Source organism: Rhinolophus sinicus, linkage group LG06, assembly GCF_036562045.2.
Source record: "Rhinolophus sinicus isolate RSC01 linkage group LG06, ASM3656204v1, whole genome shotgun sequence".
Classification (NCBI taxonomy): domain Eukaryota; kingdom Metazoa; phylum Chordata; class Mammalia; order Chiroptera; family Rhinolophidae; genus Rhinolophus; species Rhinolophus sinicus.
The window spans coordinates 66,000,152-66,015,615 of record NC_133756.1 but is presented as its reverse complement, the minus strand read 5'-3'; the positions used below and the strand labels follow the sequence as shown (position 1 = coordinate 66,015,615).

Genomic DNA, 15,464 nt, shown 5'->3' with positions numbered 1-15,464 from the left:
ATATTATATTTATAAAATTCTAAGCTTCAGAACTTACATTATTGCTCATTTCTAAGCTATCCCCTCTGATGTTCCAACGAGTATCTTTCAATATGATAACTACTTTTGATTTTGTCATTTTGTAGACACTAACCAGGTTATACCTTTCATTTATAGAATATTAGCGAAAACTAGTTTCTAAGTATTTTTTATACATATCAATATGTATATATGTGTGTATGTATATAAATATGGAGGCTCATAGCATTTTTCATAAAAGCTAAAACCCAAAAACAACCCAAAGTTCATCAAAAATAGAATGAATAAATAAATAATGATTAATCATATAATGGTATTCTACATAGCAATAAAAGCCAACTACAATTATATAGATGAATCTCGCAAATGTAATATCAAGTGAAAGAAGCTAGAATACATATTGTATGATTCAATTTATATCAAGTTCAAAACCATACACAATTAAATTAAACTATTAGAAACAATTTCCCCTGAACTGAGGAGAAGGGTGTGGTTAGTGATTGAGAGGGAGCATTAGTGGGGTCTTCTGTGGTGCTGGCAAAGTGTGATATCTTGTTCTAGGTGATATCTGCATGGGTATCCCTGGGACTTCACAATTATGAGGTACACAATTGCATGTTGTAGAACTGGATATTGGATTGGCTAGAATCTGCTCCATTCCTGTCATTCCTAATTGGGCAATATTTCTACCATAAATCATATGATGTTCCAGAAACATAAATAATATTGACAAATATTCATGGAGTGCTATATGCTTTCGAACTTAAACATGACATATAAGTATAGCTTCAATTTTCAACTCACTAAGTGGGAGGCCATAAGTAATATGGATGTATTCATTATTCACCTAGCATTTTTTAATGCCAGCTCTGTTGTACAGTGTGCTAAAGATACAGGGATGGATAAAATACTCCATGCCATCAGACAGCTTCCAGTCTTGTTGGGCAATGGCTATGTGTGCATAATGCCTATGTGACATATGCACATGTATGGCAGATATCATGATGCCGGTATATTAGAAACTCATGAAAGATTGGGGTGGAAGAGACAGGTTAATCTTACCTGTGAGCATGGGATTTAAGGAGCGCTTCAAAGGAGAGGTACTATTTGGACAAGTCATTTGAGAGGACTTAGTAGGACAATATAGTTCAGAGGGAACAATGTGAATAAAGGCCAAGAGAAGTGAACGTGCATGGTTTGGTGGGAAACACATCTGAAGGACACCTACCAAAATGCTAAGTGGACTGCTTAGGAGTGGTACATTTTTCCCTACTTCTTTACACATTTTCTACAATAAGAATGTACTGTATTCACAATCATATATATGTGTGTGTGTATATATATATATGATTGTGAATATAGTATATATATACTATATGCAGTGTATGTATATGAGAATAGATCATACACACACACACACACACACACACACACACACACCAGGGGTGCCAAAAAATGTATACACGACTTGTATTCATCTTTTGTTATTGGTATATACTATTACAATTTTAATATTTCTTTTTCCTTTCTTAAAATGTGTATACATTTTTTTGGCACCCTCTGTGTGTGTGTGTGTGTGTGTGTGTGTGTGTGTGTGTGTATGTTTTAAAAGGAATGTAGTTTGGGATATTACAATCATAGCCAATAATGTATTGTGACTAGGTTAAAAAGGATCCAGAATCCTAAAGATTTGGATTTCATTCTATAGATAAATGGGAGATAAGAAGGGCCTTTTTATGGAAGAGTAACATTATCAATGGAAATGACTGGAGAATAATTCAAACAGTATTTGACTCAGATCCAAAATGTATTCTATCAATATATGTTAGGTTACAGAAGAAAATAGCTTTGTGGACCAGAATGTTAATTGTAGGCTTTATGGAAAGACATGGGACTGGAGCTCATCTTGGAAAGAGCTGTAATATTTAGATAGAGAAAATGGCAGGGGAGAGGACATTTTAGGCTGAAGCAATATGTGATGAGCAAAAGCAAAGCGATGAAGACAAATGTTTCTGTTTGGAAATAATAAGATCTGGGGATGCATAGGTGAAATCATGGCAGATGAAGACAGCTTCTTGTTCCTGAAGGGAGGTTTAGGACTTGATTGTGTACGCCAGGGGAGATTTTCAAGGAGGAGAATGATGGGATAAAAATAGTGCTTGAACAAGTAAAGCTCATTCAGCAGCAGAGTTCAGGGACAATCACTAAAATGTTCCATGTGGGGTGATGACAGTAGAAGCAGTAGGTACAGAGCAGCAGCGGTAGCACATTTCAAAATTTTAAAAATCAGTTGAATGAGTGAAGACTGTCTAGACACTGAAGGACAGGAGAGAGTTAATGCTGCTTCCACGGTAGAACAGACTTCTGAGGTCCTGAAGATAACTATAAATTGCCATAGAATCTCATTCATATGCAAATGTAAACACCAATCCCCATCATGAGGGCATGAATGTTGTGAATTTTTCCAGCAATTCTGCTGGATTGCACTAGCCACTCATATTCTCCTGCTGAGGTCCTTCTGTGGCCCATGGGGGGGAGGGCATTTATAAAAGGGGTGGTCAGCTTATGGCCATGGGAAAGAGCAAACCTGTTGGGTAACACGGGTACACCACCAACTCTAATCTTGTATATGCCATGTGACAGCCAACAAAAGTAATCAATGTGAATTAATATTGGAAATAAATGGTCTGAGCTCCATTTGTAGTGCATACTGGTAGGCAAAAGTCATAGGGAATAAAGACATCATTTCCTTCAGATCTTCTTAAAGGATGGAGGAATTGTCATGAGTAATTACAAATTAAATAGTCTTCATCCAGACTGATTGCTGTAGATGACCTAGAAATCATCTCAAAGTATTATGTGTCATGAAGTCACATCATACAGATCACCAATTACCATGGGTAGGTAGGAAAAGGGTGTGAAAAGTGCTTGGATGCCAAGTTAAATATTCATCATGAAGTACTGAAGCAGAAGCTTCCACTTTGAGCCTGATACAAAATTAACAACAATATTGGTAGGGATGACGCATTATGAATGCACATGAATGATATGGCCATCAGACAATCATGGAAAACCACCACCAAGATGCAAAACCATAATATTTGCAAAGCATTTACGCATCATTTTAAATCATTGGTCTCACCTCCCCACTGTATAAAGTACATTTTTCCTCTTTTTAGATAAGACATCTAAAAAGATTGCTGAGAAGTTAAGCAATTTGTCTAACATCATGATGGCAAATGTAGAGTGGGCAGAACTCTGAGCTGGGCAAGAGACTCGTGTGAATTTGGGGGACCAAGGGTGCCTCAGTTAATCAGTCCATCTTGCTTTCTTTTCCTATAAAATAAAAGAGCCAACCCGTCTCACAGGGTTTCTGAGAGGATCAAAGAAATAATGGATGTGAAAGAAGGGTTCAAACAAGATACAGTCAGTGTGACTAGAATGCAAAGCTCCCATACATTTTTGAACTTTGCAGTGCCCACTAGGGAATATCAATCCCCCAGAACAATGTGCTTCTTGCTCACCTGCTGCTGCAACAAAGGTTTAAAAAGAGAACTACTGTTTTTTAACCACTCAGTATGAATATTTAACACGGCATCCAATGCCTGTCATAGAGCTTTGTGTCCTATACATGGTAATTAGCAATCAGGATATGGAACAGGACTGCATAAGGTGACTTCCAAGTGGAAAAGCCTTTCATTCATTAATTTCCCAAACATCACTGCTATTCCATGTGTCTAGGCAGTGCAGACACAAAGGAACACAAAATATAATTGCTCTCCACAGAGTCTCAAAGCCTACAGGCGGTGGGAGACAGATTGCCACATATTCACAAAGCCAAATAAGAGCTGAGGCATGAAGAAAGTGCTGTGGGAGCCCAGAAGGAAGAGTGAAGGACTCTGCCTGCATAGGCACAAAGTCTCATCCAGGAAATGACATCTGAGTTGCAAGTCATAGCAGCTCAGCTAGATAGACTACTGGAATTGTGAGTTATTTATAGCAATATAACCTCGTGTTTCCTGAGTCAGGTCTACATCTCAGGATACTCTCCTCAGCCCCCCACCCTTCCAACCCCTACTTTGAAGCATTTATCTTGAAGTTTTCTAAGACCTCATCAGGTGCCTGGAGCTGCAGGATGGCAGCTGTCTGAGTGCGGAGTCCTGGACCTGGACCAGAACCCCTCTGGGCCTCAGACCTCTGTTTCTCTTTTGGGGGGATAAGAATATCTTTTGGGAGAGCCGACCCGCTAACTCCATCCCACCTCACGCTCGGCATGTGAGATTGCTCAGATGCCTCACAGAGTTCAGAACTGCCACCTAAGGTCGGTTGTGAGCCCTGCAGTCTATCCCTCTGTCCCGGAGCGTGGCCTGCCTGGAAGACGATCCCACTGGTCAGCATGTCATTCCTTTTGTAAACAAGGAGAGATCCATGATGACATGCTGACTGGGAGTAAGTAGACAGGGACCTGCATACTCTAGGGATGGCTGTGGTTTGCAGGACAGTATCATGTGTCTCCATAGGACTGTCCCATGTTGGAAAATTTTCCACTTACAGAGCTGACCGTCTAAGTCAACACTCCATAATTATAACAGTTCACTCTATTACGGCAAAAATACCTGCCCAACAGAACACTTTCTGAAGAGGCCAGCAAAAACAGAAAAGTAGTCTTCTACCATTTCTCTAATTTCATTAAAAATATTCGCTTCTGCTCTTTGTTTTATTCTCTGACTCAGTCCGATTCCTATATCTTTCGCTTTAAAAACAAAGCAAAACAAAGCTATAACTAAAGAACTCAAACGACCTCGTCAGCATTTTGTTGCCTTATGGAGCTGGCAGGCCTTGGAGAAATAAGCTGCGACCAGGATGATGAGGCACATTTTCCAAAATGGCCCGTGCAATATGGTGACCACTGGGAAGGAAATGGACTTAGTTTAATTAAACTATCACGTTGGGGCAGGGGGAAGGGAATGAACAATATTTTTTAAACACACTTCATTAAAAGCAGGATCTCAAGTAATGAAAATATCAGGTACTCAGTGCAATAAGCTTTGCATATTTCATATCAGAATACATGGCCTTATTCAATTGTGGCATTGACATAACTGTGTGTGTGTGTGTGTGTGTGTGTGTGTGTGTGTGTACTATTATGAGAGATCTTTAGATCCTATCTGCTATTTTTTTACATCCACAAATCCCCTGACAATGCATGCACTATCATTTACCATGGCCAAAAGGTAGATAACTGAATTACAGTTGAGGAACAGGACAAGTTCTACGTTAAAAAAAGACAAGGCTTTTCTTCCCTCTTTGTCCCTCCTCCAATTCCCCACCCAAATCCCCCAGTGACAGATGTTGTGGGACAAATCGGAGCATTCCCCTCTTGCGCTGTAAGCAACTTGAAAACGAAACACCCCAGAATTTTCAAGAAATTGAAGATCTAGAAAGACGTTAATTAAATTGTCAAAAAGCTTCCAGCCTCATTTCAGTGCACTGAATAACTAGGTAGCCTGAAGCTATCTATAGCAACTGAGTGCTATTCTTGGCTCTTAATACCATTTTAATTATTTAATTTAAACAATGTTTCAAACAGTGAGGAAGAAAACTAGTTGAAGGACCAGGTCAGAACAATCAGGTACCGCAGACTTCTCCAGGTCTCTCTAATCCTCCAGTTTCTCTGACACATCTCTTACATGTTTCTTGGAAATCATCTGCATCATGCTGCAAGTGACATACTATAAGGAACTTTCTAGTAGGTGTCAACCTCACCCAAATTAAAGTCATTTATTTACGCATTCATCCCTTATTTACTGAGCTCCTGTTTGCCAAGTACCAGGACTATGCTAGAGGCTGAGAGAGCACAGAAGAGCAAAATGGCAGGTATTAAATTGTGGTTCTTGCCTAAGAGATGCTTACTGACCCGTACAAGAGACAAACATGTAGAGACATAGTAGGACTCTGAGGAGCATAGTGGACAGAACCGGTGTTTCTGTGGGGTGCCTGACCTGAAGGTGCATCCTAGACAGTGACAGCTGGAGTATCAGTGCCGGGGTCAGGGACAAGAGAGATGTGACCTCAGCCTCGCTTAGGGCAATGAGCTCAGATCCTCCTCAAGGGAAGGCTCCTGAAGCGTCTGCCCATACTTAGACCTGGAACTAGGAAAATAAAAACTAAACTAAAAAACTCTGCCCATAAGGAAAAGCAAGAATCCTTAAGCTCTGGGAATCTGGGTTGAGAGAGGAAGGCCCCTGGGAGAAATTGAAACTGCAGTCCCTTTATATGGGATTCAAACTTACACTACCCACAGGATTCAGAAATCCCAAGGCTAAAAGCAATCATGATTTTTTTCTCCTGTGCCATTGGAATCACTGGGATACTGATAGAAGCAAATGACAAATGACTCTGTGGAATGAAAAATCATCCTATCGAACATAAATTCACAATAAAAAAATTCAAAACACGTGAGGAAATAGACCACAATAAAGAGAGTCAGCAGATGCAACAAAGGAAGAACTAGAAATAAGAGAAAAATCTAAAGGTTATTATAAAATACAGATGCTTACAATAAGAAAATTAAATAAGAAATAGAAGTTAGTGTGAAAGAAGAGGCCACTATGAAAAGCAAACAAACAAATAAAATGCAGACTGAAAAGGAAACAAATACAACATCTAGAAATGGAAAACATAGTCTTTGAAATTAAACACTAAGTGTTTGGATTAAATAGCAGAGTGGATACAGCCAAAGAGAGAATTAATGGACTGGAGGATCTAAGGACATCACTCAGAATGAAGCCTAGAGAAATAATAATTATTATTATTATTAATAATAAGTACTAAGAGACATGGAAGATAATAACAATAAGATGCCTAACACTTGCTAAGCCCTTTCTGTATACCAGACCCTGTTCACAGTGCTTTTCTATATTAATTCATTCAACCCTCATAATGATGCTCTGGGGGAGGTACTAATACTAGCCCCAATTTTACAGGTGAGAAAACTCATGCAGAGAGAACTTTAATGATGAAAAATAGGAACAAGGAGGAAACTGGGCATCCTCTTCCCAATGAACTGCTCCAAGGCCCCGTTTCCCCATAGTAACTTGGGATCCACATGCACTGTCTCTCTTTGGCTCCTTGTGAAGCAGTAGCCAGTGCAGTAATGCATTACTTAGCATCATTTCCCATTCTTCCTTGCCTTACTCTTCCCTTTTATCAACCTTATAGCCCTGGCTTTTTAACTCTGAGATAAATCATTATCAGTTAATTGATGTCTATTATAATAGATCATTAATAAATAGTATTATAAATTAGTTAATTAAGAGTATTATAACCACATTATTCAAAATCATAATCACACTTCAAATTCATGGGGGTAAATATCACAAGGAATGGTTTCTCCCCCACTAAAAGTTGAAAGTTGTTATCTCTGGGGAAGTGAGACAACTATTTTTAGCACTATTTAAAATTTTAAACTACTTACATGCATGTCTTACACAATAATAAGCAAAATACATAAGGTTGATGTTGAACTAAAGATGTTAGACAGACCCTAAGTTTATCATTCATAAACCCTCACTAAATGAATGAATCACATATATTCAGAAAGAAAGAAATTGAACCAAGAAAAAAAGAGTGAGATTCAAGAAGCAGATGTGAAGTTGACAAATATGCTTGTAAAGTAAAACAAAAACAAAACAAAAATGATAGAATGTTTTTTAAATAAGGGGATTACAAACAAGGGATAATTAAAAGTAAGCCTATAATAATATAGAAGATGAAGAGAGGTGATCATATTTAAGCAGTCTAGGGTTGTTCAAAATATACTGGAAAGATATATAAGTCCAGAATACGTTAAAGTTTTAATGGTTACTATAAAGAAAATAGAAATGAAACATATAACTTCCAAGCCAGTAGGAGGGAAAGAAAAGAAACAAAGGAAACCCCATCAATCAGAGCCCAGAAGAGCAAAAACAAATAGAAAACCAAAATGATATGATACAAAAGTGTCACAATAATTGTAAATAGATTAAACTTCCACACTAAAAGTCAGAGAAAACAATGATGCAACAATGATACAGTAGCCAAATATTAACTAAAAGAAAATTAGCATACCAACATTATTAATGATAAGGAAATTTGTTGCTTAATGATAAAGGGAATATTTCATAGGATGATAAAAAAAAAGCTAATAAAATAGCCTCCAAATAAAGAAAAGTTAAATGATCAAAATTATAAGGAAAAATTGACTAATCCGAAATTATAAATGGAGATTTTTAAACACACTTTTCTCAGTAACTAATAGATCAGTCAACTTAGTAAGTATAGTGAAGATCTGACGTCTTTTATTTAATTGTACACATTCAACAACTAGAGACTACATGTTCTTTGAAATAATATATGGACCACTTAAAAAAATTAGTTACAACCTATATCAGCAAAAAATTAATAATTCCAAACTGTTGCTATTATATGAAGCATTTTCTCTAAAATGCAATAAAGCTATATGTCAATATTAAAATTTACTCATGTTTGGAATTAAATAAAAATCTAAGAAATTCATAGGTCAAAAATAAATCATAACAAAATTATGAAATATTTAGAACTAACCAGTAATTTAAAACTACTTACAAAATAAATGGAATTTGTAAGTGTTCTTAGAGAGACATTTGTAGCCCTAAATGCATATGTTAGGAAATAATATCTAAGGTTAATGAGCCACATACTCAACTCAAGAAGTAAGAAAGGATACAACAGACTATCCCAAAGAATTAAGAAATAAAATAGAAATAAAAGATGAACTTAATGGAAAGGAAAACCAAGATACAGCACAAGACTCAAACAAAACAAAAGCTAGTGTTATGAAAATAGTAATAAAATAAGCAAATCTCTGGCAAGATCCATCAAGAACAAAACAAGAAAAGTCACAAATAAAACTATTAGAGGGGCATGGTTAACATAATTTAAAATATCTTAAGGGAATATTATGAAACTTTGAAAACTTAGATAAAATGGACTTTTCTAGATAAACTGTAAGTTACCAAATGAGGATATTGCAATTAAATCACACCCAGCATACTGAAAAGCAAATTAAAATATTGGTAATACCAAGTGATGATGAGGTGAAAAGGGAAACTTTCACACACTGTTGATGAGTTGGTAATTGTTACAATCACTTTGAAAGCTATCTGTCACTGTCTCGTTAAGCTAAAGACGTGCATATCCTATGACACAGCTATTCCAAGTCTTGTATTCCTTAGAGAAACTATTGCACAAAAATACAAAAGAGACTTTATCAGGATGCTCACTGAAGGATTGTTTGTAATTGCCAAAAACTTAGATACCAACTAAATAACCTTCCGTGAGGGAATATGTAAATAAGTTGTTATGTAATCCTTTATTGGAATACTAATAGAGCAGGAAATATGAATGGACTAGTTTTACAATAATAAACACACAATAATCTTAAAACATAATGTTGAATTAAGTGTGGACTATTACAAAATAATTCTTAAAATGTGATATCACTTATGTACCTTCGAAACCCACAGAGCAATACTATATAATGCTTCCTAATGTTGTATAGTATTATATAACAATACTATATAATACATGTATGGTAAAAGTGTAAAAATATATATGGGATACATAAACTTCAACGTCAGGATAGTAGATGCTTCTGGGAAAGGGAGTGGGGAAAGGGATGATTGGTGATATTTGGCTATATCTGTAATTTTTATTCCTTTATATTCTATTTAAAAGAATAAAACAACTAGGACACAATGTTAACTTTTTAAAACCTGAATAAATGCACACATGAGTAGTACGGTATTTCATCTTTTACTGTATCTTTGAAATATATTAATATCAGAAATCAAAACTTAATATTTACAGGATGTGATAATAAATGTTGAACTTGAGCTAGATTCCAAGGTGGCACTGAGGGCTAAGCAGGTAGCTCTGTCTGCCCAAATGTGCGGAGGGCACCTTCCAAAATGGCACTCAATGCTATGATATGAAAAATGAGAAAGAGGTTCCTGGGAGAGGGAAGAGGATGTTCTTCCAGATGAGGAAACAGCATGTGGGAAGCCATGGTAAGGCATGGCATTGTGGGAATTAGGAGTCACCTGGAGTCGCTAACCGTGAAGTGCTAGGACATATGCCAGGTGCAGGAAGAGCAGGCCAAGATTTGATATTTCTGAAAGTTCTTGCTTCTTCTGGAGTGCCATTTTCCTCTTCCAACACAATCAGGTCTTTATGTGCCTTTCTTTCTTGAGACACTCTTCCAATAGTTGCAGTTAAACATCTATTAGCATCAAAGAATAGCAGTTTTTGAAAGACCTTAGCAATCATTGAGTAGTCCGATACCCTCATTTTATCCACCAAAGAGTGTATTGATCACTTCGAAGACAAACAAATCTGAAAGTTTTCACCTTTGCAATTCACGTTAACTCAATTGGCTTTCTGGAAAAATTGATTCCTAGGAAATATTTATGAAGGAATCAGAGGAAAGACTGTTCAGAGAAGTTGTTCATTGGCTGAAGTAATACTGTGATATATACAGATAGGTGCTAATTAATTACAAATTATTTTGATGGATTCTTAATTATGACAATTAACAAGTTGTCTCTTTAATTCATTTCCTGAAGAATGAGATGGGGTGCCATCTCATTTCACTCCCACCTCTGGGGATTTTTATCATAAGTGAGAGAAAGAATAAGAGGAGGAATTTATAAGGCTTGGTCGCTACACACAGAAGAAGAAGGAGTGATCATAGATACGTAGCCCAGAGGATTTAAGTCCAGGTGAGAGGGAGGCACTGGCACCCTGGCAAGAAGCATGTTTGTACAAGGAGTCCATGAGAACGGTTTGGGGCCAGAGTGTTGAATTCCAGAATATGAGTACACAGTCCAAATCAATTTGATTCATGCTCCTCCCCCAACACCACCACCTGCAATAGCTCAGATACACATAATCAAGGCTTTCTCAAGGATTCTCTGACATGTTCTGAAATACTGTTTCTACCATCAAAGGACAATCTCTTCCTTCTCTTGATTCAACTCCACCTCAGAAGAAAAAAATACTGGTAGTCTGGGGAATGAAATCCAATAAAGAATGTGCCCTCATTTTGAAGAAGTGTTCTTCTCTCCTTCTCACTTAAGTTGGAAACCTTTGTGTTTCCTGATCCTCCAGGTTATGCTTGAGCCATAGGTAAATCAGAATGTCCGTGAAGAATTCCACTCATTTATAAGACTGCTACCACTGGAGATCTCGATCCAGGTGACAATGACAAGTGATTAGCACAGATAGTAGCATCAATCTGATTTGAAGATGATTTTATGGACTCATTCATTCATTCCTCCAATAATTAGTGATCTACACAGTTCTGGGCAGTCTCTTCAAGTTATCAAACTTATGCTTGTATTTACAGTTAACACCCAAAACTATACATTTGCAGGTAATGGACCCTTTCCTTCCTGGGCTACTGATCTTCTCCCCGTTTTATACAGTTCTGAGCTAACGTCATTTTGGAGAACAAAGTAGCACATTGCTCATCTCTTTTAGTAAACAATACAGGATCTCAGGTAAAGGAATAATCTTGCTATAGTAATTCAGCCATTTTTTTCTAGACCTGGCAAAATGCCACCATACACTACAAAGCATCGTATATATTTCTGCTTGCTTCCATTGTTAGTTGCAAATATTATTCATAGGAAAATACTACATGTGGAAACATCTCTATCTCTTATTTATACGTTAACAAAAACCTGAGGAAAAAATTAAGCCGAAAGCATTCCCTATGATTCTTGCATGTTTCCTGTATCACTCTTATGCTTAAAAGCACAGAAACACAAGGACAAAGCCAGTCTCTGGAAGTATATTAAGACTGAAGCAATGTCAGCTAGCCATTGGTTGATCATGTACAGCTGTCAAAAACGAAGCTTAGTTTTGCCAATGCCTGCCTTGGGAGGTTACTCTAAATGAATTTAATGGTGCGTAATAGTTCCCAAACTGTGTATAAAATGTTCTGAACAACTCACTGTTGACTTAATATGGACAATTTAAGAAAAATTAGCATATCCTAATATACAAACACACTGGTACGCCCTGTATGGGTTCATGAACATATTATTAGGAAAGCTTTATGAGTAATGCTTGTAATTCACATGTATTAATACCTTTGAGCATGTCTGAGAACTTTTAACTTTGGAACGTCAAGTTTAGGCAGGCTACCAAGCAATGTCTGACTTTCTCTTGCAAGCAAAACAGTAGTGTTTTATTTTTAAGGTAAAGTTGAGATTAGGATTTAGAATAGTAAAAGGCATCTTTAGCTTTAAGGTATTGACAGATTTAGGGGGTACTAGCCTGGGGTGTATGGGTGTTTCTTTGAAATCAGGGGATCCTAACCTGGGGGCTCCAGGTCTCCCGATATGAAATATTGCCAATTTTAGAAAAGGAAGACAAAGAGAGTCTGGAAAAGGGACTTCACATAGTTAATGTTTTTGCAAGATTTCCTTTAAATAATTTCTGTTCATTAGGTTTGGTAAAATATAAAGGTATATTGGTTTAATGCCCATACTCTGATTATTTTCTTTGTTTGTTTTTTTTTTAAATCATAACTCATACATTTTCTAAGAATTGATTTTTTTTCCCAAGGGTTAATAATTCTGTTTTTTCACCTACTGAGTTTCAAGGAAAAAGGCATGTTTTAAATTTTTTAAAAAAAATAAATTGCTTAAAGATTTGGGAATGAAAGAATATTTATTTCAATAGATATACCAGTGTACATATATCTATTGTACACTGGTTTGCCGTTCATCTGTAGGAAGTTACAGGAATTTCTTTCTATAGTTGGCTTGGAAAGATACTTTTATGTCACTAGTGCTTCTTTCCTACATGCAAATTTCTGGACAACAGCATGATATAGTGAGAGCAAACGTGTCTCTGGATGGTGAATGGCCTGCATTTGTTTCAGATCTGGCTCTGCCTGTCTACATGATACAGCTTTGAGCCACTTCTTTCATCTCTCTGCTTCTTCCTTGTCAGGTGGTGGTCAGAACACCTCAAATCCTGGAATTGTTGTGAGGATTAAATGATAACTTTTTTAGTTAGTTAAAAATATAAAATACCGGGGGTGCCAAAAAAATGTATACAGGTGGACACTTTGGTCAATTTTGCTCAAGCAGTAGTTCACTGGAATCAGAAGTGTCTGGACGCTGATGGTAACTGTTTGAACAGCTCTTGTAATTGCAGAAGTCAAACATGATTTGTATTCATCTTTTGTTATTGGTATATATTATTACAATTTTAATAGTTTTTTCCTCTCTTAAAAAGTGTATACATTTTTGGCATCCTCTATATATGTAAAATATACAATATTATATAACATTTCATTTTAATATACAATATGCAATATGTTTATTATGTAAACATATTTTTAAATAAATATATAAATTAAAATTTTCTCTATGATTGGTGTAAAAAAACAAAAACAAAACCTAGCAGAGTTTCTCTGACACACTGGAAGCTCACCAAGTGCTATGCCTCCTCCTGCCTCCCCCTGCAAGGGACTGTTTTCCCCTGCAAACTCATCTCTGTTGCCCTAAATGGGTTTTTACAGTATATCTTTACCTACGCATACATGCATAACTGTTCTTCTACTCTTAAATTCCAATAGCACGCCTGAATATGGCATCTCTTTGCTTTTTAATTTACCCTTGCATTTCTGTAAATAACATTCTTTTTACATGTAGGATGGCTACAAACTGTTGTTATAATAATTTGGGTGGATATAATATGTATCTCAGAGGAGAAGCTTTATTGACATTTAATGTATAAAAATAAATATAATTCCTCTTCAGCACAGCTTCTCTACTGTACAAATCTGTTTTAGAAGCACAGCAGATCACAGGATCCTGGAGTGTTGAGAAGAGTACAGCCTGGCTTGTTAGAAGCAGAGATATTCCTTTGATCATTCACTTTACAAGTCTTAGAGCAATTGCAATGTGTTCCTCAGTGAATAAGACCATCTTTTTTCCTTGGAAGGAAAAATTTGCATGTCACTCACTTATACACCTGTGATACCCGCTTAAAATCTCCCCATAGCTGGCTACTCACAACTAACCCCCATCCCCCCACACCCACACACAGTTATGTTTCATGTATAAATGAAGTTCTCACACTTGGAAAAAAGGCCAATTTGCATTTCTTGCCAATGTGACATTTTCCTATTACCTTGTTCCTGCACCTGCTCTGTACAAACACAATTGTGGTTCTGTCCTAATGGCCAATTATTAGCAGATCGTGAGCTTTTGTTCAACAGCCCCGGGGAGCTCACCACACTGTAGATACAATCCTAGCCCTAAAAGGATAACATCAGTGAGTATCAACTGCAGTCTGTTTTCAGGATTGAAAGAGCAGGAATCTGCCAATATACATGATAGATAAGAACCTGTGCATCCTATTTTTACCCCTGTTCTCTACTGCCAGCAGCTCCGCTCTGCGTGGCAGACAGGTTTCTATGTCCTGTGCCTGTAGTCTGATAACCTTTCCTGGTTGTGTTTCATGGTGCCATATGCTTCTGTCCTAAAATAGTGCTGAGGGTCTTCTGAAGAAAAACGACCTCGCAGCTTGGTGCATGTCAGTGGGACAGTTGGAGCAGGAAAGGTGTGCTTTGCTGTTAAACATATATTGGCTCCGATTTCTGGTTGATGAAATGCTAATTGTGAAACCTGGGGAATTTATTTAATCTTATTGAACTTCTGATTCCTGAAGCATAAAATGGAAATGATAGTTGCATCTTATGGTATTGGTGTGATGACTAAATACGGTGATATATAATATACAAATACATACACATGCACATTTGTCGTTGGTGTATTAGTCTTGATAGGCTAGATTAATCTTCAGGAAAACCAACTCCAAAATTTCAGTAGCTTAAAACAACACAAGGTCACTTTTCATACTATGTGGCCCTTGTGGGTCAGCAGGAAGGTTCGACTTGCTCCAGAACCAAAAAGGAAACAGCAGCCACTACGTTGAATTTTAACTCATCACTCATGTGTCAGAACTGGTCACCTGGTTCCATCGCCCTCAAGGGGCTCTGCATGTACAAACTGCAATCCAACCATGAACCTGAACATAGTGAGTCAGAAATATCTGGAGAACAAAATAATTCTTAGAATATCTGATTTTCAAAAATGAAATCATATGATAGTCCATTCTCTGAATGTTACTGGTCTCATTAACAGTACATTGTGGAAATTCTTCTAAGCCAAGGAGTTTACACGTAACTCATTATTTTTAGTGGCATCATGCTAAAAGTATGCCATCATTTCTGAAGCCATTTCTTTGTTGGTGGCCTTTATTTTATTGCCATATAATCACAATAACATCTCTTTGTTCTGGTGCTTTTATTTCCATAAGATAAATAGCCCAAAGGTCTAAATCTA

At 36.9% G+C, this 15,464-nt stretch overlaps 1 protein-coding gene across 14 annotated transcripts in view; it reads left to right on the top strand.

Annotated features, from left to right (window-relative positions):
* Nucleotides 1-15,464, top strand: part of PHACTR1 (phosphatase and actin regulator 1) — a 503,766-nt gene that overhangs the window by 247,099 nt on the left and 241,203 nt on the right. The window lies entirely within an intron of this gene.